We start from the raw sequence: 13,313 nt of genomic DNA, 5'->3' as shown, positions 1-13,313 counted from the left end.
TAGTAGTTTGTATAGAACTGTCAGGGAAAGGCAATCTTGTTTGTCTTGCTAAAGGACAGACAGGACAAGCAAAAGACTGTTTAGAAAAAAAAGTACAACCAATATTATTCATAAGTTTCATTTTAGAGAAAGGGATATGCCCAAGTCTATAGTGCCAAACAACATCAACATTCTTGACTTTATTAGGTACAACAATGGTATTTACAGTAGATGTATCACTAGTTACATGAGAAGTGACTGCAGGAAATGAACAAGAAACAGAACTAGAAGTATTAACAGAAGAAAGTGAATTAGCAGAACTAGAAGAAGGTGGAACAAAACACTGTTGAACAACAGAAGTAGCTTGCTGAAAGAGCTTGTAAAAACCATTGTCTAGCCTACCAAGCACCACTGGTTTCTTCACTGAAGGGCCCTGTAGAGTGCAAGCAGTCTTGGTAAACTATACAATATCAGCATCATGACACAACAATGAACACTAATGAGATTGTATTGGAAACTAGGAATATAAAGCACATTGTGAAGAATAAGATCAGGAAATAAGGCTAGAGAACCAATAATAGTGACTTTGACTTTATATCCATTAGGAAGGGAAACTAGGTAAGGAACATGTAAGCTTTCTATGTTGAAAAGCAGGCTTTTAATGGAAGTCAAATGATCAGATGCTCCTGAATCTATTATCCAAACTATTTCATCTACTCTACTTAACATACAGGCTCCATAAGACACTCCCTTCTAGGGGGAAAACATACCAGCAAAGTTGGCAGACCCTATGAGGTTAGAACCAAGAGGGGAAGCAGTAATTTGGGCCTGTTGCTTAAGTAACATCATCAGTTAGGAATAGTGGTCCTTGGTAAGGCCATGCGTTGCAGAAAGACTCTGAGACTCAGACACATCAGCACCGCACTCCATAGTTGAAATACATGCATGGTGTTGGATTCAAGCTTAATATGAACAACTGATCTTTTAGGGCCCAAATTCTTTATAGGTCTGAAATTGGGGGGAAAGCTATGCAGCTTATAACACCTGTCAATATTATGACTAGGTTTTTTTGCAATATTTGCATACCACAGAATCCCTAGTAGACTCAAAAGAAACCTTAGAAGAGAAGTTAGGATTTGACACAACAGTAGTGTTGGAAGTTGATGCAGAGTTTAATATACCACCAGTGAAAGAAGCAGAATTAGAGGGAAACTAAGTCCCAGCAGATACCTGCCTCTGCTTCTCATCAGACAAAAGAATTCTGTAGACTGTACCAACAGAAAGGAGGAGCTTCATCATTACAATGTTACTCCTGGTCTGAACATAAGTTTCATTTAAACCCATAAGAAATTGATAAGCCCTTTATTCCTCATCCTCAGCTGATTTGGCCCCACAAGTACAAACCCTCACTCTACCAGCAGAGATGGAGGCAATTTCATCCCACAACTGTTTTATTTTATTGAAGTAAGATGCTATATCGAGTGACCCTTGAGAGATATGTGCCAGTTCCTTTTTCAACTAAAAAACCCTGGCACCATCAACCTTACCATATCTCTCTTCTAATTCACTCCATATGTCTTTAGCAAATTCAGAATACTCTACACTTCGAGCAATTTCTTTAGACAAAATTTATTAGCCAAGACGAGATCATTGCATCTCTGCAATTGTCTGGCTAAGGGTGACCCATCAGGAGGTCTCCCAGTTGTTATGAAGTCACTTTTATTTCTAATAGACAAAGCATCTAAGACAGTACGTCTCCAACTACCATAACAAGTTCCATTAAAAGGAGTGGAGACAAGAGAGGTCCCAAGAACATCAGAAGGATGAACATATAAGGGGTGACATGGATGGGTATAATTGTCCTCATGAAACATAGTACGCGAACTAGTGGAAGATGCAGGGGTTGACTGAGTGGGATCGGAATTACCATTCGCAATATTGACAACAAAATATAATCAGCTAATAGAAGGAGAGCAACAGCAAAATATCACCAGAATAAGGGAGAAGAGAACAAATATACCAGCCTCTTTCGCAACCGGAAAGAGAACGGCCTTCGATGATAAGAAAAACATAGCTCAAAACCCTAGCTCAGAAACAACCTAATGCTTGAAGAATATTGACGAGTCCTTCACATTAGATGCCGAAAAACTCCGTCGCGTAGATAAACCACCAGAAATAAAGAAATCAACTGGAATAACCAGCGAATCGACGAACACTGCCGAACTTCGAAAACTCTGATGAAAAACGGCGAGGGTAGAATCGATCGGAAGCGCAACACTAGACGATCACAGATCTGTGCTCTGATACCATGTTAATGACCAACATTTCATAGAATCGACGAAGAATAATTTAGGGTTAGACAGAGGTGAGTGAGAAAGTTCGAGATATTTTCTGATAGAACAAGCAAAACGAATTACTACTGTGTTACAATCGGGTCCTTCTCAATATATACATGGCCCAATACTGAGTAAAAGATAAGAGACTAAAATGGACTACCAGGCTAACAATGTTACAAAATAAATGGGCCTAAACTAATGTACATAAATAAACAATAAGCATGAGCCTTAGCCCGCATCTGCTTCAACCCAAATCTAGAGTCCCAACATTATCTTGTGCGTACATACAGATGATTCATATGATGCGCTGAACATTAATCTGGCAAGTGCCTAGAGAAGACACAAGAAAATGAATAAAACTTTCACTAGTATTAATAAACTTGAAGGTACCACGAACAAATCACATACACGATTCGCATATAATGAAATGCTATGTAATTAAAGTGACATTAATATGCAAGGTCATATACATTTGGAAGCAAAAAGATAGTAACATGAATACATAAAAGACTCAACATAATAAAACCAAACATATCTCCAATAGGGGTTTAGCTAGAGGACTACAACCATTACAAGAACCAAATTTGCATATTCCACAAGAAAAGAAACATAGAACGACTCTATATCTAGAAAACCAGTATCATCTTCACAGCAATCTGGCACACGAGGTGATGTTGGTATCTCTTTGGTCTCCATGCAATTGATATGTAATGGAGGACCACAAAGAAAAGGATTTCCCTCATAACTGCTTTCAGTAAAAGTTGCAAATTGAGATGTACGTTGTGGAGTCCTACCTGTTAAATTATTGTGTGCTACGCTAAAAATTGCTAGAGTCGTCAACTCTACAAGTTGAGAGGGAATCCTCCCAGTCAAGTTGTTGTATGATAGATCCAAACTCCTAATATTCTGGAGATTTGAGAATTCTGATGGTATTACTCCAGTTATGTTGTTATGTGAAAAGTTTAGTGCCCGAATTTCAGTAAAGTTCCTCAGGTATTTCACCACTTAACTGGTTGTAAGAAAGATCAATCCCAAACATATAATCAACAATGCTACCTTTATAGGAATATGTATTATATTTGGTTATAAACTCTGTCTCAACCCATGCATAGTTATCTTGATAGGAAACTGTCGATCTCTCCATTGAATTTTCTACATATATCATGGTATCTCTACCCCACGTCTGGCGTCTTGTATAACTAAATATTAGACCGCAGGGGTATGCTTCACTGATCCTTGCTATTTGCATTATGTTCCCAAAGCAAAGAGGAATAGGCCCCGAGAGATTATTATGAGAAAGAATCATGATTCTCACTCGCATGGCACAACTCTGTGGGAATGTTGCCTTGAAGATGGTTTCCTTTCAAGAGTAAGGTGGTTATTTCAATACTGCCTAACCATTTTGGAATTGAACCGCTGAAGTTGTTATCTTTAAGATCCAATACCTTTAAATTTGAGCTATTTGAGAACACATCGAATTGCCCTCGTAAACTGTTTTTGCACAAATAGACATGATGGAATCACACCAACAAGGTTGTTTCTTGAGAGATGTAAAACCTCAAGCTTTTCAAGTCTACAATAATCTGCTGGAATAGGACCCTTTAGATGGTTTCTAGATAACGTGAGGGAGGTTAATGAAGGGATGTAACCAATCCAAGAAGGTAGATTTCCAGACAAACTGTTGTTACTTAAATCCAGTGAACTCAAGGGAGCAGAGGACAACTTTTGAGGAATTGAGCCTGAGAAGTTGTTTCCGTCCAAGTATAAGTACTGAAGATTATTGATGTTGGTTGACCCTTGGAATATTTCGCCTTCCAATATGTTATTCGACAATCTCAGAAAGAATAATCCATTACGAGCCAATTCAATTGGTAATTCTCCTGATAACTTATTGTTTGACAAATCCAAGAAAAATAGGTTCTTCATGTCGCTAAAACTTGAAGGCAACATGCCTTCAAGCATATTGTTGGACATTTTTAACCTCAAGATATTCGGGAAAATAGAACTGATGTTGGGAGGAAGTTGTCCTTGAATCTTGTTCCTTGAGATATCAAAAAATTTCATTTTAGGAAGGAAGGACACTCATGAAAAGATCCAGTAAATGCATTTCCATCCAAATAAACTTCTTCAAGTCTAGGATTATTCTTCAACAACCAATTTGGAAAATTTCCACCAATGTTGCAATCAGATAGACTAAGTTGACGCAACTGATGTTGATAATGAAGGAAATTTGGTATTACAGAGCAATTGTTAGTCAAAGACAAGGCTTCCAGTTGAAACTTTGGGATCCAATTTCTAGTAGGAGTTCGTACAACTAATGAATTGCCGTCAGGAATGACATACTTGAGCTTTGAATGGTTAGCAAATGACTCAAATGAAATTGGGATTTTCTAAGTCGTCAGACTCTCAGGAAATGTTACCAGGTGCATATCGGATCCTCCAAAAGTACACTACTTTTGGAGGATCTAACAAGGGTGTGGTCGTATTTCGGGGACTCCGAGCAACATGGATAAAATTTTAGGATTTGAAATCTGATAATGGTATTAAAATACTATGAATTTCAAACATTTTTAATTCAAATGGAGCCCTAGTAAGTGGAGTTTTTTTTTGTGGTTTTCAATTCTTTTGATTTTTAAGCTTGATATTTTGATTGAGTACATAATAAGCTATATCTACATGACTACATCGCATACACATAATTGCGACACGATCAACTGAAAATAACAAACTCAAGGAACAAAATATACCTTCATTTGGCATAAAGCTCTGAAAACTGTTGTACCTTATATCGAGCTTCTTCAAAGTTGTACTAAATGTATTTAGCTCTGGCCAAGTATTTATAAACTGTTATCAGGAAACTTTCGCAAAAGTAGCAACAGAAAAATGGGAAAGGATAAAATTTACCCATTTACTGTACGAAATATCTTAATTTTATAATCCGTTATGTTAGAAGTCATTGATACCCTTGACGTTAGCAAATTGTATCATTTTGCATTGACTTTAATGGAGATCTAGCATGGGCTGAGTGAATTTTGTCAAGTATCAAAATACTTCAAGAAAAAGGTTCATATTTACCGGATATGGACTTTTCCCAAAGTATTTTGACACGTGGAATTCATCCAATCCACACTGGATCTCCGTTAACGTCAAGGACACATACGATACAATTTGCTAAGGGCAAGAGTACGAATAGCCCCAACGTGTAATGAAGAGTAAAATTAAAATATTTCATAGGGTAAAAAGCATTTTTGACCCTTTTCCCAAAGTAAAAGAGTAAAGAAAGCTCTATGATGAGAGAAATTTCTACCTAGAGCAGAGAGAACACTTTCATCATTCGATCTGTTAACGCTTAAATCTAAGATTTCCAGATTGCTTAACCCTGTTAATCTTTCATTACCTTAAAATTAAGATAACTGATGAGTTACATATGTAATTGTTGATTTGGGGATATTAAAATAGTTCAAATTAAGTGGCAAACAGAGGAAATTAATCACGAGTTGTAACCTGATTCAATGTTGTTACGTCCGAGGTTCAATGACTTGAGAGATGTAAGTTGACTAAGAGATAGAAATATCCTGCGATTGAAGTTTTTCCCGGCCAAATCAAGCTTTTCGAGTTTTTTTAGTTGTTTCAGTTTTTTGAAACCTATAAATAAAGTGATCAAAAAGTTATTTTGTGTATTGACAGTTATAAGTTTTTCACAGCCTGAGGTTAAGTTGAGATACGACAAACAAAGAACTCTTTATACAGTAGCAACTCTGATAACCTGAAAAATAGAATAATATTCTGCTATATTCGACAAATTATAATAGTGTTACAAAAATTACACTGCCACTGTATATAGCTCAAGGAAGGGTGCCTTGGAGCAACATTAGTTGTCTCCGTGTGACCTATAGGTCGTAGGTTCAATCCATGGAATCAACCATTGATACTTGCATCAGGGTAGAATGCCTACATCACACCCCTTGGGGTACAACCCTTCCCCGAAGCCTGCGTGAATACGGGATAGTTCGTACGCTGGGCTGCCCCTACTGTATATAACTTAAATCATATGGGAAAAATATTCACCAAAATCATATGGGAAGTTTTACAGCATTTTAGTGGTGCTACAGGGTTGGAGGCTAACCAGGAGAAATCTAATATTTTTATTGTTGGTGTGGATGAAGATACAAAAAGTGCACTATTGGCCAGAACTTGTTTCTCTGTTGGACAACTTCCTATAAGATACTTAGGACTACCATTAAGCTCAAAGAAACAGAGTAAAATTGAGTGTCATCAACTATGGATAAGATCACCAATAGAATAAATGTTGTCTACTCAAAACAATTATTATATACTGGGAGGCTACAGGTGACTAATACACTGCTCTTCTCTATATACAACTTTTGGGGATCTGTGTTCATACTACCTCAAATTGTACTGAAGGAAATTGATAAAAAGTGTAGAGACTACCTTTGGGGAAGTTCTGCAGAGAAAAGGAGGATACCTCTAATAGCCTGTGACAAACTATGTATTCCGAAAAAATGTGGTGGACTCAGTATCAGAGGGTGCACTAAGTGGAACATTGCTTCTGTGGGCAAGTTATTATGGCAATTAGTAGTGAAGAAAGACATGTTATGGGTCAAATGGGTACATGGAATACATGAAAGCAAATAATAACATATGGGCATATGTACTTCCACTTGATTGTAGTTGGTATTGGAGGAAATTAAATTCCCTAAAGGTTGAAATGATTGAGTGGTAGTACAAGATATAGAATGCTGCTTATGCAATAATATGGTTCCTGAAACCCAAGACCACCTGTTTCAGGATTGTCGATGGACAACTGAATTGAGGGTTGCTATACAGAAATGGACTGATATGATAATACCAGACTGTAATGCAGTTGCTGGAAAAGATTAAAAGAAAGCACTGGAAGTTCTTCAAAAAGGAAGTAGCTGCAGCAATTTGGGGGCCCCTGATCTATCACACTGGGAAAGCCAATAATGGAAAAGTGTTTAAAGGAATTTAGAGGTAGAATAGATATACACAGGAACTCGAGGAAAGCTATGAGGTTGCAATTATTTGCTACAGCAACTCTGTAATTAGTGATTGATTAGAGGCCTAGGAGTACATTGCACCCTTCCTAGAAGGAGGTAGTGTGTCTAGGTGCTCTTTAGGATATATTAATTTGGTTGTTAAATGGTAATATTTCACAGTTATTACCAAAAAAAAAAAAAACTACCTTTAGTGCTTCTCAGACATATTTACAAACAGTTAGAAGACGAACCTTCATCCTCAATCCAGTTGGCTATAGAATGTCCACGGAGGAGAAGAGCTTTGAGATTCTTGAAAGGAAGAAACAAAGATGCATTGAAATGCCAATTTCCCCAATTATCACTATTTAAACTTTCAATACCAGAAATATCTTTTTAATAAATGTCTTCACAGATATTGACAACTCTGTGACTTTTCTGCTACTGTTGCTGCAAATAATTCCTTCTCATTGACAATAATTTGAAGTTTCATTAGCTACCCATGTTGAAAAATATGAACCATTTGTGTAGTTTATGTTTTGTTTGAGTTTCAAAAGAGCAATTCTTTCTTCTTTCCAACAACTATAACAGCAACAACACTCATTTGCTAACAAGAAAAATCAACACCCACAAGCAGATTTCTCTCATTTTTCACCAAAAATATTTCTTGCAATTTGGCTAATTAAAAATATAGGTTGGCAAAGGTGTAATTTTGGACAAAAATAAAGACTTTGACGAGTTTTTGGCCAATGAAAAAAAGGATTAAGTCAGCAATAATTTAAAGCTCAACAAGACAAGAAAATGTTTCCATTTTTCCTTTATTTGGAAAATAGTTAGTTCAGCCTTTTTGGAAAATAGTTAGTTTACATAGAAAACGCAAAAGAGTAAAACTACAAAATCGTAGTTTCAAACTGCAATCACAATGGTCAGCAAAAACAAATTCGGTTTTGAAATATGGAGATCAAAATCAATTTTCAAAATGTAGAAACCAAAACTAATTCCAAGATCAATTATGGGGTTGGTTTCGGCAATCACCCTCTTTTTAATTTACTTATCGAAAATCTTTTATAAAACCAACACCGACTAATAATATAGTGCTGATAAATTTAAAATCTTAAAAGTTTCTAGAGCTCATAAATTTGAGATTATGAAGTTGAAATTTTTACTTTTAAAATTTTCGGTTGATTTTTCCAAAAAGAAAAGTTGAAATTTGAAAAAATAGAGCTGCCCGGATCACTTATAGGCATTATTGAAGCAAACCAATAAGCAAATTAGAAATTGACGTAGAAGGGGATATTTCCAATGTCAAATTTTAGAAAACATTACCTAAAAATGAGGAATTAAAATGATAATTTGTGTTACCCAATAAAAGGAGAGGAAACGTTTTGCTTCAGAGCGAAAATTTGCTTCATGAATCAGAGTTGGGTAACATCGTTAGTTTTTGAACACATTCTATCACTAAGACTAAATGTGTTCTATTTTAACAAACTTAAGGAATTAAATATGCTCAGGGTTATATTTGAAGGACAAAAATTAATCTAGCCTCAAAGAAAAGGGATAGTATTGGTCAAAAACTCGACTTTGACTATCCTTTTTTTAAAAGAAGATTTTGACTATGTACGTTAGAGAAACAAAGACCTCTCTCGCAAGAAATAAGTTTTATAGCCCGTTTGGCCAAACTGCAAAAATCAGCTTATTTTGAGAAGTGCTTTTTTTCAAAAGTGTTTTTCTCAAAAGTACTTTTGGTGAGAAACAGTTTGTGTTTGGCTAATTAGTTTGAAAAGCACTTCTGAGCAGCAATTAGTGTTTGGCCAAGCTTTAAAAAACTGATTCTAAGTGTATTTTTCTCAAAAGTGCTTCTCAAAAAAGTGCTTTTTGAGAGAAGCTACTTTTTTCTGCTTCTCCAAAACTGTTTTTGCTTCTCCTCAAAAGCACTTTTTTTCCTTCCAAAAGCTTGGCCAAACACCTCAATTTTTGGCCAAAAGTGCTTTTAGCAAAAAAAGAAGCACTTTTGGCCAAAAAGAAGCTTGACCAAACAGGCTATTACTCCACTATTGACTTTCTTGGAATTTTCTACAAATATATTATGAAACGATACATAACAATCATCCAAATAATTTGTTAGTCCCTTTGGGTTGTAAGGATATTATTTTTTAGAGCTCTTTGTAATTTGGGTTGAGTACATCCTTTGTGATTTTTCGCTGGAGCTCGGTTGATGTATAATGAAGCCGAACCTATTTTGTAATATGGCCTAATTGGCTTTATAAGAAAAGGATGATTGTTTCTTTATTGTAAAATCCAACTCATTCTTTGTTGGCAAATAGGCATGTGCCTATAAGAAAGATGTGCTTGGCAGAGATTTATTCTTGGCCACCAAGTTTGGATTAGTGGTGGAGATCTCTTGCAAGTTGACAACTTGCCTTTGTGAACTTGCAAGACTTAATTCAATTTCTCCAATAAATACTATTGCTGCTGCTCTCCTTTTCTAAACACATCAACAATTCAAAGAGTCTTTATTCTCTCGTCTTTCTCTTCTCCTGTATTGAGAGTATTTTGTAAGAGAGTTGAGTATTAGGAGACATTTGTGTGATCCTTTTCTTTGGAGTAATTTTGTGAGGTTATTCTCTTAGGGTTATTTGGGACTAATTAGAGTCTTTACTCTAATTTTGTATTGTTGGTATAGTGAAATTGAAATTGCTCCTCTCCACTTGTGGACGTAGGTTACATTGGCCGAACCACGTTAAATTTGTGCCTTCTTTATCTGCTTTAGTTAACGTTATTATCTACTTGCATTGTCCTTGTTACTGTCATCATAACGTTATTTGGCTAAATTTTGAACTACCCGGGTTCCCGATCTTAACAAATTGGTATCAAAACCTAATCTAGCTGAGTTTGTTTAAGTAGTCAATATGACTCTAAAAAAGACTTATATTGATAAATTTGAACGAAGTGCAAACTTTGAAATGTGACAATTAAAGATGGAAGCTATCCTAATTCATGATGGTTTAGATTTGACACTGCAAGGAAAGGAGAAGAAGCCGGATAAAATAACGAACGAGGAGTTTGCTGCTATTGACAAAAAGGCAAAAACAGGTATCATTTTAAATCTCTCAAATGAGGTTTTGCGTGAAGTTACTATAGAAAGCTCAGCCAAAGGCATGTGGGAAAACCTGAAAACCTTGCATATCAAAAGAACAGTAGAAAACGGGCTTTACCTAAAGCAGAAACTCTATACTTTTCGTATGACTGAAGATACCACTAACACATCTTGATATTTTTTGTTCTCTTCTTATGGGTTTAAGTAACATAGATGCTAAAATCAAAGATGAGGATCAAGCTGTGTTACTGTTTGTTTTCTTACCCCAGTCATTTAAGCATATACGAGATACTATATTTATGGAAAAGATAATATCTGTTATAAAGATATCAAATTGATCACGCCCAACTATGCCTTATAAAAGGACACGCGGACGTTGCAAATATAACCTGAGTATTTATGCCCAGAGTCGAATCCACAGAGAATTAACCTATCAATTACTTTTAATGGACTTACTAAATTCTTTATAATCAACTTCCCCAAACGTTGTAAACAATAGTTGATGGTATTTCTAATAACTAAGACTGAAAGTAAATAAACAGTTGTAAACTAAATATGCTTGGGTTGTAAACAATAATGAGAAGGTTCTAAGGTAGTGATTTCCCCTATTGATGGAATCCCTTCCGGTTATGTTTTATATAGATTCACCAAACCATCTCTATTAATCATAAGCACTCTTTTTACTGTAAATCTCTCCGGAGTAATCGCGATAATTTACTAGACGCACTCTCCCGAGATAGGCTAGCTGACTTTGTTTCTTACAGCTCACTTTAGATTGCACCCAAGGCTTCGTTATCCCTAATCCCGCCTTTAAACCCACAGTTATAGATCCCTCTTATACTTTGGGAGTGGTGTTGTTCAACAATTACCTAAATATGCACTCTCTTCCGAGTTATGCACACTAAATAGGCACAGCTAATTGAGGATCCTGTCAATTAACTACAACAAACACGTAGTTGAACAAATAAAGATTAACTGGCAAACTATATTAACATAATCAAGAAGTTCATCCTTCAATAGGTTCCATCAAAACCTTAGACTAAAGTATTTAGCTACTCATAACAACATAAGGATAAACTACGAAAATATTCATAATCGAAAATAGCAAGAAAAAGAAGAGATAAAGAACTAATGATGTTTTTGGGTGATCTCTCACACTTGTGTATCTTGCAAAAGTAATCTAAAAAACAAGCCTGCCCTATTGTGGCCGAATTTCTACATCTTATAAGGGTTTTACACCAAGTTTCCCCGAATTGACACTTTGGTCCCTGAAATTTACGCGTCCTGCCGCGGTTACGCCAGGACCGCGGCCAGAATGGTCCTCTGAATCTGCAACAATGTTCTGCCGCGGTCCTACCGCAGTTAGGCCCGGACAGCGGCAGGCCAGCTTCAATTCTGGTTTTGTCCCTTCGCTTGGTGCACTTTGTGGGTATTGTATGATTGACCTCCTTTTCTTCGTAATTGATCCCAAAAGTACTCCACAGACTTTTTTTTATTGGATATAGCCGGCAAAGCATGAAAAAGCACTAATCAAAGCATTTGGTTATCACTTTTTACCATAAAGCTATACAAAAATGTGGTTCTTTAGGGCCTAATTATGTGACGACCCAAAGGGTCATCACCTATTTCCTCATCCACTCCGTGCTTCCGAGGTCTTGAAAACCTCATTGTTACTTGCCTCGATTTGCGTGCGCAGTCCGGACGTGTAGCCGGAAGGCTTAAATATGAATTATGTGTGAAAAATGATGAATTTTGATATTAATATGATTAAAGTTGACTTTGGTCAACATTTTGGGTAAACGGACCCGGACCCGAGATTGGACGGTCCCGGAAGGTCCGTAGAAAAATATGGGACTCGGGCATGTGCCCGGAGTCGAATTCCGATGTCTAGAGCCCGAGGAAAGAATTTTTCTGTGAAATTATTTTTCTGAAATTATTAAGGAAAAAGGAAATGAAAATTGATTAAAAGACTGTGGTATCGGGCTCGTATTATGGTTTCGACGCCCGGTACAAGTCTTAAATATGTGTTAAGCGCTTTCTATAAAATTTGGTCAAAATCGGACGTCATTTGACGTGTTTCGGACCCAAATATCTAAAGTTTGAAGTTTATGAAGTTATAATGAAAAATGATGAATTTGGGGCTTGATTCAATGATTTTGATGTTATTTTGGCGATTTGATCGCACGGATAAGTCCGTAGGATGTTTTTGAGGTTGTGTACATGTTTGGTTAGGAGCCCCGAGGGCTCGGGTGAGTTTTGGATAGGCAACGGGGTGAAATTTTGGACTTAAGGAATTGCAGGTCTGCAGGTTTCGCATTTTCCAAACATTTTTCGCAATTACCGGGATTGTTCGCATTTCCCAAACTTTCTTCGCAATTCCCAGGTTCGTATTTCCCAAACATTTTTCGCAATTCCCAAGCCTGTTCGCATTGCCCAAACTTTCTTCGCAATTCCCATGTTCGCAATTCCCAAACCATTTTCGCAATTCCCAAGCCTATTCGCATTTCCCAAACTTTCTTCGCAATTCCCATGTTCGCAATTCCCAAACCATTTTTGCAATTCCCAAGCCTGCTGGGTTCGCAATTGCGAACCCATGTTCGCATTTCCCACATCTGAGACCAGCAATTTTTCATACTTAGACGAATTTTAACCCTCTTTTCTTCATTCTTTCAAAACCCAAACTCCATAGGCGATTTTCCAAGAAACCTATCTTCTCCAAATCATTTGTAAGTCAATTTTTACTTAACTTCTTCAATCTTTAACATCATTAGACATGTTTTCATCTTAAAATCAAGGATTTCCATGGTGAAATGGAATTTGGTAGAACTTAGGTTTCTAAAATTGGGGATTTGGACTCCGATTTGAGGTCCGATTTCAAACTAAAAC

General features: G+C 36.5%; 1 pseudogene; it reads right to left on the bottom strand.

Moving 5' to 3' along the window:
- Positions 2,652–7,834, bottom strand: LOC109227659 (annotated as a pseudogene).

The sequence above is a fragment of the Nicotiana attenuata genome, chromosome 6, assembly GCF_001879085.1.
Source record: "Nicotiana attenuata strain UT chromosome 6, NIATTr2, whole genome shotgun sequence".
Classification (NCBI taxonomy): domain Eukaryota; kingdom Viridiplantae; phylum Streptophyta; class Magnoliopsida; order Solanales; family Solanaceae; genus Nicotiana; species Nicotiana attenuata.
The sequence above is the reverse complement of the archived record's forward strand: the minus strand, read 5'-3'. Positions and strand labels throughout refer to the sequence as shown.